This window comes from Numida meleagris, chromosome 6, assembly GCF_002078875.1.
Source record: "Numida meleagris isolate 19003 breed g44 Domestic line chromosome 6, NumMel1.0, whole genome shotgun sequence".
NCBI classification, from domain to species: domain Eukaryota; kingdom Metazoa; phylum Chordata; class Aves; order Galliformes; family Numididae; genus Numida; species Numida meleagris.
In genome coordinates this window covers 28,558,866-28,568,757 of record NC_034414.1, presented here as the reverse complement: position 1 = coordinate 28,568,757, position 9,892 = coordinate 28,558,866, and the positions used below count along the sequence as shown (strand labels likewise).

Here is a 9,892-nt window from a genome sequence, read left to right as displayed (position 1 = left end):
CGTTGCAGACAAGGCCATTTATTTTTGTGTAATTGTGTTTGCAGCTTCCCTTCATAATATGTGAGCACCGCTTGGAAATCTGAATCGTGAAACTGACTGCGTGTTGGGAGGCAGTCTGGCATGTTGATTTGGACATGGAGTGAATGATTTCAGAGGCATAAATACAGATGTGATTTGACAGCTCTGCCTAAGAGGGGCATTTGACAGTTACTGTCTCCCACAGAGTGTTTAGGAGTTGGCATTGCTCTGAAGCTCTCTTCCTGGAAAATCTGATCCTTACAAGGTAGAGACATCTTTGGAGGGTCAGAGAGCGATGGCTGATTTAAGACTGCTGTTGAGGACATGCTAGGACTGAAGAAAACTGAGAGCACAGGACGAAATGAAAACTTTCAGCCCCCAGCCCAAGATGCAAACACTATATCACTCCATTCTTCTGCAGACTTGGTAACAGAGCAGCCTCTCCCAAATGATCACGTGTGATTCAGATGGAAAGCCAACTTCAAATATGTATGCAAAACCATACCCTCCTTTTTGCTTTTGTGATATGGGGAAAAGCTTACTGAAATGTTTTTGCTCTGTCTTTTGTCCCATCTTGCTGTTGTCAGACCCCTCCTCAGATCTCAGCATTCTATGTGACTGCCACAGGATCCTGCTGCTTACCTGCTCACGGCTCTTCAGTATTGCAGTTAGACATCAATACTGACACGAGTTTTCCTGAAGGCAGCCTATCTTCTCCCTGCTGTGCGCAATGAAATCAAAGCTGGTGTTAAGCCACAGCTCCCTAAGCTTTCTTTTTAACCCCAGTGCTGATGGTCATTGTAACTGAGCAGATTTTGTTCTTGCTGCAAAGAAAAAATATCTTCTGAGGCTTTTGAATTTCTCTGGAGGGGTTTTATTTGTTTATGATGTGTTTTTGAGTTTCAAAATATAGTTGCAAATTAACTTTTAAGTGTTTTCAAGAGATGTTTAGGCAGTGGATTTTAGAAGAGCTTTAAAAATGGATTTTATCTGAGCAAAAAAATGCAGGACAGTCTCCTCCCACCCCAACAAGGACACTTCAGGGTGTATTTCAAGGGTTTGCAGTTTTTCTTAGAAAATATGCTAAAATTCAGTCAGCTGTGTGTTGTGTGCTGTGGCTTTTTGGAAGTTGCGTGCTCTGGCTGCCGTCAGGATTTAGTGCAAAGCTGAGAATCATGGTTGGGATTCTTGAAGGAGTTGAGGAGTAAATAAGAATTTGAATGCCAGTCACAAGATGATTCCAAAGGAAACACCTGCGTAGTTGTTTCAGAACTCTGCGCAGTGTCCTGGCAGAGCAGGTTTCACAAGTAAGTCATCTGAAACTGTTGTCATTTGACCTGGGTGATAAAACTCTGGGAAATGTTAATGCCTTAAAGCCATCTATAGTGTGAGGCCACCCCTTCAGTAGCTTACAGATAGGGAAGTGAAATAGCATAATTACCTAATAGTGTGGATGGGAACTGGCAGTGTGCCAAGTTGGTTAGTGCGCAGTGGGAAGGCACTAATTGAGTGCTGTCCAGGGTGCTGATGGCAGAATTTGTGCCGGGGGGGCAGAGCCCTCTGGGTCTATCTGGCTCACCCCCTGCTCCAGCGGGGAGACCCAGAGCAGGCTTCCCAGGCCGGTGTATAGGCAACTTCTGAATGTCTTCTAGGAGGAGACCCTAGAGCCTCTGGGCAGACTGTGCCAATGTTCTTTCACCTGCATAGAGAAAAAGGTGCCTTTTTTTTTATTTTTCTTCCCCTTCAGGCAGCATCTCCTGCAAATGTTTGTGCCCACTGCCTCAAGTCCTGACATTGGGCTCCACTGGGAAGAGTCTGGCTCTCTCTACTTTACACTCTCCCTTCAGACAGAAAAAAGCGTATGTTATGTACATTGATGAGATCACTGCTGAGCCTTCTCCAGGCCAAACAGTCCCAGCTCTCAGCTTTTCTCCATAGGAAAAGTGCTCCAGTCCCTTTTCCATCTCAGTGACCCTTTGTCGGATGCTCTCCAGTATGTCCACTCTTGTACTGGGAATGTCTTTCTTGTAATAGCCTTTAGAAATAGGACTAAGATACTGATTTGATTTGGTATATAGATATTCTTGCTGTCCACACTCTCCAGCTGCCCTGTAAGCAGGACTAGCTTTTAGACGTCCAATTTCAGAGGAAGGGGAATTATGCTGTCAGGGGATGAGGAGAGTATTTATTCCAAAAGCAAAGAATCTTCACGCATCCATTTAAGCAATACCTTTGGTAGAGATGATTTAAAAGCACTTCAGTAGCAAAAGGATTTATTTCTCTTCTGGTTGCTATCTATAGGCTTATTGACAATCCCGTGACTAACAGTTGTCGTGGTTGAGCTGTCTGTCACTTGAGCAATAAGCAGCATCTCAGCTGATTGTTTGCTGTTATTTTTCTGGTAGCTCATAGGACTTGAGGCTAGGGAAAAAGTGTCATCTCTTTATGCTGGCTTAATTTGCAAGACAAGATGATTAATGCCACGTCAGTGCGCAAACCGAAACAAGTGACGATGTCACTATTGTAGCTGGTACAGACAAAAAGAGAAGCCAGCACTTAGCCAAGGAGCCTCTTGGATTTTTCCACAAGTGAAGGTCAGCTTTAATGCAGAAGCATTATGTGGTATATTAGCATACTTATAGTGTGTTTAATAAAAATGTTTTTCTGAGTAATTGGATACAACCTCTGCAGTCTGGTGTAAATCCTTGTGAAGCTGTGAGGAAGGAGGAAGTGCTTTGAGTGCATTTATGTTACAAAACTTACCATAGAAAACTTCAGTACTAAGGAGTTGTGGTGCTGCAGGCTTCCTGATAATGGCTGCAGAGAGTTCTTTAAGGAAAAAACTCCTGTTTCATCAGCATTTTGATCAGACTCATTAGGGGTGAGCCCTGCAGCAAGGAGATGATGAGCTGTCATCTCTTGCTCCAGCTTACAAATTGAACCATTCTTGTACTGATGCGTGCAAGCCTTACCCAGGTGTCCCTCCAGACAGAGCTGCGGAGCGTTCTCCCTTCTTGCTGCAGCATTTTTGCCTCTTGCCTAAGGTGTGTAGAGGCTAGCAAGCCCTTACAGTGAATTCTGGATTAAGAAAAATGCCTCATTCAGAAAACATGTAGACCTACTGAAAAGTGAACTCTATTATAGCTGACACCAAACCTATACAGTATCTAGAAATTCTGAAGTCCCAAGTGAAATCATTAGAAGGGGGAGAAATGCTTGGTCTATGCCTGCGTGCCTGCCCAGTGCCCCACACGGTAATTGCTTATGATATGTCATTGTACTTTGTACTGGAGTCTGTGGATGTTAATGGATGCTAATGTCTAAAGAAACAAGTTTGAATGAGTTGTTACACTGAGGCAAAAGGGGCTGCTAAAACCTGCTGCAAGCCTTAATGCTACCCTGAATGGCTTTTACTGTAACACCTCTTAGTCAAGTTTTCCTTGCTCCAGAGAGGTAAGCTGCAGGTAACCACAGTGGAATGAGGCAAGAGGTACGTCATCTCACTGTCCTTTGTAGCGTGAGCCCTGCCCTTGCAGTGAGGATGACCAGGGAGAAGAAACTCGGAGCGGAGGCTGCTGCAGATTAGAGCTGAAGGAATAGCAGAATGTTTAAGTGGGGACATGAAGAACAACAGCACTTCAGTCCCTGCAATTCCCACTCATGACTGAAGTCCTGTTTGAAGTGTCCCTTGCTTTTTCAAATTCCATGGTATGGAATATTCCTTTGGTCAGTTTAGGTCAGCTGTCCCGGTTCTTTGCCCTCTCAGCCGCGTGTATCCCTGCAGCCCCCGACTGGCAGGACAAGAAACTGAGGAACTGAACCTCCTTAGCTCTGTGCAGCACTGCTCAGCAACAACCAAAACATCGGTGTGTTATCAGCACTGCTTTTCTCCTAAAGCCAGAACACAGCACCATACCAGACACTATGAAGAAAATCTACTCTGTCCCAGCTGAAACAAGGCCAGCAGTCAAAGCTGGGTGAGTAGCAGAGCACTGGGGCTGCTATCTCTCATCTAGGCCATCGGCAGTGACATTTATCTGGGACCCACATCTGTAGCTGCTCCAGTGCCAAAGGCAGCACGTGGCCTCCATGCTTTGCAAATGCTCTCCAAGCTGCCTGTCTCCATGTGAAGCTACGGTGCATCCTGTGGCACGCTGCAAGTTCCAGAACTGTGTGTCTGCAGGGTGTAACTTCTGAGTAACAGCTGAGTAACACTGAGATTCAGTGATTACAGCATTAATGTCAATACAAATAGGGTGCCACAAGCCAAAACTGGAGCAGATGTCTCACAGCACGTATTGATTATATGATACCCCAAAGCTCCAGGTGCGTTTCCAGGAGTGAAGCTGGTGGTTCTGCCACCAAGTTTCATTAATGGAGGTGGTCCCAGGGAAGAACAGCGTGATGACAGTGTCCAGTCCTACAGGCATTACGGGAGTGGAAGTGCTTTTGGAGCAGTGTGTGTCTGTACAGGGAAGGAGGATCTCGGGGCAAACAAGGGCTTTGGGAGCCAGAGCTGTGTGCTGTATTCCTGCACCTGTGCTGTGGCCCAGAAGCAGCTGAAGCCCGGGGGGGTTGGACAAGGCAGAGGCTGTGCTCACAGCACACAGAGGCTGAAGCACAGGGCAGGCTGCGTTGTGATCCTAGACTTTCCATCAGTGTCGGCCCTTTAAGGATGAGCATGGACACTGCCCAGCACAGACCAGGCAGCCACGTGAGTGTCCTGGGTGGGCAGAGCCGGACTAGCACAAAACCCGAAGTGGGCAGATGGAGGCAGGCTGAGCTCACTGGCTCCTGCTGCTCTGCTCCCTTGTCCTTGGGTAGACGAAGACTTGCCTCCAGGTAGAAGATCTGGGGTGTGTGTGAGAGATGTTCAGCAGCCAAGTGTCCATCTTGCCCTGATTGCTGCCTGGGCTGCTGCAATGCCGAGTGCAGTAACCTTTCTGGCTGGTTTTTGCGCAGAGGCATTTATGCTTGTATTATGACTCTGCCTGGTGAGCTCTGTCTCCTGTATGCCTGATCTCAGGCTCTCTCTGCTCTTTATTTTTTTATTTCTTTTTATTTCTTGGTCTGGGATGTGCTCTGTCTTTAATGGATCAGGAAGCCATACGCAATGAAGAAGCTTTGTTTTCTGTGCATCAGTGAGGGAATTATTGACTGAGTGCTGAGCAGCCACGTTATTGATTCTGCCCGTAGCCCAGTCTGTCTGCCGCTCAGGCTGACTGTGTCCTCCTGGCTCGCTGCATTAATCGGATTCTCTGAGCTGCTGAGCAGAGGGGGAGAGTTGGGACCAAACCCATCTATCATGTTTGCTTCCAAATCCAGCTCCGTGTCCCCTTCTCCATCCATGGAGCAGGCGGATTCGGATGTTCTGGACATCAGCACCAAAGTGCAGCTGTACGGAGTGCTGTGGAAGAGACCCTTCGGGAGGCAGTCGGCCAAGTGGTCCAGGAGGTGAGCTGCGGTCGCTGGGATGGGATGTGGGGCTGGGGTGTCAGCTGAACTCTCTGGCTCTTGTCAAGTGCCACAGAGACAAGAGGTGAAGCTTCAGGCAGAGCCTCCCTGCTGTCCTGAGCCTGCTTCACATAGGTGTGCTTTCCTCTTTACCTCCCCGTACTCTATCCTACGGGCACTGCAGGATAGGAATAGAGTCTCGCTGCTTTCCCTGAGCTCCTTGGATGAGAGACGGCCGGATTGGGCTGGCTCTGTGTGTTGGAATGTGCCGTGTTTCTGTGCACAACTCCTGTGGCTCCTGGGAGGTGTGTGATCCGATGGACTGAGCCTTCCAGCATTCTGGGGAGGCAGGTCAGAGTCACTCTTGATAGATGTCATCGGCAAGCCTTTCGATTACAAGACCCGTGACTGGAAAACTCTGTGTGTTTCCCCTACTACTGCCAGAGAGAGATTTTCTAACCCAGGAAAGATAATGACAACTCCGTTGTTGTGATCTTTAAAAGAAGGATAACAGTCCTTACCTTTTTTCAGTAGTTTGATATCTCAGATGAAACTGTGCCAGAAAATCAAAGTAATGTTTTCGTTTTCCCCAACCTTTCCCCTGGGAAGAGGCCCAAATGAATCATTAACAAAGGCCTACAGGAAACCGAGCTGCCTGCGGGGCTGGAAAGTGGCACAGCTCTCGTGGCACTTCCATCTAAACCTGCCAAGATGGCTTGGCCCAACAGGTGGTTAAATGTTGCTTGGGAAGTGGCGTGCTTGTGGCCATCTGTGTGATGTGTGCGGGTTTTATGCTATGCTTGTTCTGAAAGCGATGGCCTGTTTTTTTTTGTCAGAGAGGGTTTGTGCTGGTGTTCTCTGCTCAGCTCACAAGCATTGCTGTTGAAATGAATGATGTCTGGAAACTAATGTGGTTGTTGCTGAAAAGAAGTGGACAAAGTAACACAGGGGAAGGTAATATGCTATGAAGAACACATTCCTAAAAGGCTTTCTTCTTCGTAATCAAAATTTCTTAAAGGCAAATGGCCTTGTGCTCTGTCATTATTTACTTAGTGCTTTTCTATTCCTACAAGTCCCCCATCCTCAGCGAGCTGTAAATATTTCAGTAACAGTGAGTGGGAGGAGGTGGGAGGCAGTGCAGGGCTGAGCCTGTGTGGAAGAGTTACTGTGAGCACTGCAGCTGGGCCTGGGGGAGCAGCAGGGCATTTGGGAAATGGGAGGCATCTCTGGGGTGCTTGTAGGATTTGGAATGAGGGCTTTCCAGAGCCAAAGGGCTGTAGAGCAGGAAGGCCGATGAGGAGAGGGAGAGCTGGTCCCAGGGTTGGGCTGATCCTGGCAGTGGGACGTATGGAGGCATTGGCATAGAGCAGATGGGAGTGATAGGGCGGTGCCAGGCTGCCCCTCTGTGTCAGGTTCTTGGGAGCCAGAGGAGGCCTGGGGCTGTTGTAGCATATCAGGCGCCTCTGCAACTGGGGTCTGCTCCGTAACGCCAACAGGGCACCAGGCAAAGGTGCCCTGTGCTTGAGATACTCCCTTCCCAAGCCAGGGGAAATGAAAGAGGAGGATCGATCCCACCGTGCCATTAGTCATGCAGCTGATTCTGTGCAGCTTTTAGGAGATAAGTGATGTTTACTGGCCCAATCCCATTCATTCAGCAGGAATAGCAGTGCTGCAGGAGGTGATGGGAAGAAAACCAAGTTTTTAAAGGAAATACAGAGTTGAACAGATAACAAATGGGGGGAAAAAAGTCCAGACTCAGGATCCTGAGCTTTGGTAGTTGGTGATTTCACAATTGAAATCTCAGACCTGGATCAGGACTGTTGCCACAACAGGGATCTGCCATGTGTGTTCTTGGGCTGGTGTCCTGAAACTTGCCATTGGGAAGGGGCAGCCTGTTGGTTGTTCTTATAAAGAGCAAGTAAGTTCTTACTTATTTGCCTGTGGGTTTTTCTGTTACTTACTATATTTCTTTTAAACTCTTATGTTGTACTTTTTCATTCTAAATCCCCACAGACTCTTGCCAGACTCGTGAGGTCAGAAATGTAAAAGTTCACTCATCTGCCAGAGGCAGATGAGGGAGTCTGGGGAGGGATCAGTGCTTGTGGTCTTGTCTTGTTTTTCCACTAGAGTGTAATCTGTTATATGGAGATTATCAGGAACACTGAGCATCCCAAAGGTATGTAACAAATGAGGGCTATAACAGAGGTTAAAGCAGGTTAGATTAGAAGTGGCTTGTAGTTCAGTATCAGCATCGTTAGCTGCCTATCAAATGTTTCCTGAGGTTCTTCAAATCTATTGAAATGTGTCCAACAGATGTGCCCAATGCCAAATCTGCTAAATGCCTTTTGTCAGTGTCTCAGAATTGTGTGCACAGCTCAGCCCCACTTCCTCTGGGATGCTCCTTCCCATCCCCACCTGCCATCATGAGGAAACAGCCCTGCTCCCTTACCTGTGATGTGGGTGAGAGGTGTTTAGGGTGGGTGGTTCCCAGCACAACTGTGCCCCGTGGATGGTCCAACTCCCTGTGTGCCTCAGCCACCTCTTACAGTAATATAGAGTCTGGACTGGTGCCGCAGGCTGCACTCCCCACTGGGCATCAGATCCTCTGCGGTCCCCTGCTGACTAAATATGCTCAGTGCAGAAGAGTGACTTTCACCCTGGGTCATGCTGTTCCATCCAGTGAGATTTTGCAAGGCTATGATCAGGACGCAAGAGGGAGTCGGGCAGTGGGTGAGAAAGCAGTGTCCTGCTGAGACAGCAGGTGGGCTTCCACGCTGCTGGTGGCAACGCAGCAGGTACAGATGAGCAGGCAAGGAAAAGAGAGGAACTGGGACATACAAATTGCTGCTGCTCTTTTTATGCTCCAGACATTTCTGTGTGTAAATGTGCAGATATTCACTGGCTGTCATGCTTTGAAGCTGGCACACAGTAGGTCTGGAGCCTGAGCTCACTGTGGATCTTTCTATAGAAAACACTTTATTTGTCGTTAACTTCTTTGAAAGCTCTCTGCTAAACTTGTCCCTGTCTTTTCAGCTGCCCTTCAGCATTATTGAATGCTGCAGGTATTCAGACTGAATTTAAGTGAAGTCAAATATCTCTCCTGTACCACTGCCTGCAGGGTAAATGCAACATCAATTTTCTAGGAGCAGAGGGAATTTCAAGCATCCAAATAAGCTAAAAGTGGTTCTTCTTTAATAACAACACTGGGGACATGCTCTGGTAAATTACAGGCATGCTTTACAGGAACTGTGATACTCATGGCTACTGTGTAGCTTTCATCAGAGCATACCAAAGGCTAACTCTGCAGAACATTTTAATGCGTTTTAATGTGACGTGTGTAATTAAAAAAAAAAAATCAATTTCCTTCCTATTTACAAAGGCTAGTGACAGAAGACTTTGCCAACAGCTCTGCTTAAAAATATCACTGCAATTTATTTCTGCTCCTGAGCGCTCTCATGACAAATGTTTTGCCTTGGGAGTTGCTTGAAGATGCTACCTCGTGGCTGTCCCTGCCGTATGACTCGGTTTTACAGAGGGAATACTTCTCTTGTGGCTTACACTGGCAAGAGGCAATGAGAGGACAGAGGGTGGCAGGAAGCTGATGGCAAAAATAAGCTATTAATTGCTTTAACTCCATGTGAGAGAGCCATTAAAAAAAAATAAATCACGGCTCTCTTCCAATAGGTTGAATCCACTACGTAAACTAGACAGAATAGGCACAGGTCAAGACATCGAAACACTTTGGCTGGGATTTCTTGGATGCAGACGTCTGTCCCATTTATCTGCCAGTAAATTCTGCTATGGTTTGTCTTCACACTGCATGCTAGAACTTAGAACTCACTGTGAAGCGCTAGCACTTGGCTTTGGACAGAAGTGAGGCATCCCACCTGAAGTTTAGATGGGAATGGTCAACTCTTCACCTTTTAGATGGACATCTTGTGCTGTGAATCAAGAACTCTGTTCTAGAAGAATTTTTCTTTTCTACCCTAAAGGTTCTTCATCATTAAGGAGAGTTTCCTGCTCTACTATGCTGAGAGTGAGAAGAAGAGCTTTGAAAGCAATAAATACTTCAATATCCACCCCAAGGTGAGCAGTGTTTGTGTGGCAGAGGGAGTTATTCTGTTCCTAGGTTGTTTTTTTTTAATGAGACTAGCAAGTGAAGAAGAGATAAGACACAAACTTAGAGATCCAGAGAGGCCTCAAAAAAAAAAAAAAAAAAGTGAGAATTGTCAGTACCTGTTTCAGGCTGCTTACTGGTTCATCAGATACATGACTCTAATTCTTCCCTTAATGGTAGATGTATCCCCTGGTTTGCACAGTTTCCTCATCAACTAATTTTGTGGCCACGAGAATACTACTGACAAAGGCAACTAGCTTTGTTGGTTGTTCCTAATCTGTACTAACCTGAGCTAATGCTGTT

The 9,892-nt window shown here is 46.8% G+C and overlaps 1 protein-coding gene across 4 annotated transcripts in view; it reads left to right on the top strand.

Annotated features, from left to right (window-relative positions):
* PLEKHD1 (pleckstrin homology and coiled-coil domain containing D1) overlaps window positions 59-9,892 on the top strand; it is a 30,885-nt gene continuing 21,051 nt past the window's right edge. For 3 of the 4 annotated variants that reach the window (XR_002440570.1, XM_021403156.1, XM_021403158.1), the window contains exon 1: window positions 59-9,558. The gene's annotated coding sequence lies outside the window, so the exon portion shown is untranslated. The remainder of the gene's footprint in view (window positions 9,559-9,892) is intronic. The other variant, XM_021403157.1, reaches the window with a different exon arrangement.